General features: G+C 44.6%; 1 pseudogene; it reads right to left on the bottom strand.

Moving 5' to 3' along the window:
- The window catches only part of LOC101857313, a 7,853-nt pseudogene extending 7,522 nt beyond the window's left edge, over positions 1 to 331 (bottom strand).
- Positions 332 to 529: the final 198 nt, after the last annotated feature.

The raw sequence follows: 529 nt of genomic DNA, 5'->3' as shown, positions 1-529 counted from the left end.
AATTACTCGAGTAATAACTCGAGTCCAGAGCAGATACTCGAGTGTGGACTCGAATCTTAATATGCTGGACTCGCACACCTCTAGTTACAACTTTAAGATTAAATTATTTCTTTCTATAAAACTTAATCGGTCTCAATTATTAGTGAGGAGATTATCTCTTACTTGGAAATGAAGCTGACTGATCATGTGGAATTTCACTCAGGCAACGATGGTAGGTGAAATATCTCGTGTCGAGAAAGAGTTACAGTTAAATTTGGCATCCCGCTCAACATCCGTGAGATGAAAGTGGGCGGGCCATTTTACGCATGCGCTGGACCGGACACCTCCCCCCTGACCTGGCTGCATTTTTTCCGAATATGACGACATGCCGAATTTTCCCGATTATGACGTACTTTTTTAACGGGTTTTCCCGATGAAACAAACCATCCTCTAAATCAGTGGTTTTCAAACTTTTTTCGCTCACCGCCCCCTTTTTCACCCAGCCGAGTCCCAGCGCCCCCTACTCCGCCCCAACCATCAGTCTGACATA

The sequence above is a fragment of the Aplysia californica genome, unplaced genomic scaffold (genome assembly GCF_000002075.1).
Source record: "Aplysia californica isolate F4 #8 unplaced genomic scaffold, AplCal3.0 scaffold00037, whole genome shotgun sequence".
Taxonomy (NCBI): Eukaryota; Metazoa; Mollusca; class Gastropoda; order Aplysiida; family Aplysiidae; genus Aplysia; species Aplysia californica.
Note: the sequence above shows the minus strand (reverse complement) of the source record. Positions and strands in the feature narration are given on the sequence as shown.